We start from the raw sequence: 443 nt of genomic DNA on the forward strand, positions 1-443 counted from the left end.
ACCTGTGATCATTGCAAATGATCGGCAGCTTCAGAATTTTGTTGGTTTTATTCAAAAGTGTGTTTCTACTCGATTGTGTGTAACATCTAAAGCCAAAGTTGAGAATCTGAATGAACCAGACTTTGATCTTAACAAGTCGCCAGCTGATTCAAGTACTGCTCAAGAGGAGGGAAACTCGGTTGGTAGGGGGAACAAACCAGCTCCTGTGTTTGTTGAGAGGCAGTGCGAAAAAAAGAAAGAAAAGATTAGAAGAGTCGAAGTTGATGAGGATGCCTATGATGCTGATACCATGATCTCGGCCAAAGAGGACAAACATAATATGTCAAAGTATTCTCTGCTCAATGTTGTTAAGAAGGGACAATTGTTTGAGAACAAAACTTTGCTGAAGGCGACTTTCGAGATATGTGCAATGAAGCATAACTTTCACTACGAGGTTATCAAAA

The sequence above is a fragment of the Brassica oleracea genome, chromosome C2 (genome assembly GCF_000695525.1).
Source record: "Brassica oleracea var. oleracea cultivar TO1000 chromosome C2, BOL, whole genome shotgun sequence".
In the NCBI taxonomy this organism is placed as follows: Eukaryota; Viridiplantae; Streptophyta; class Magnoliopsida; order Brassicales; family Brassicaceae; genus Brassica; species Brassica oleracea.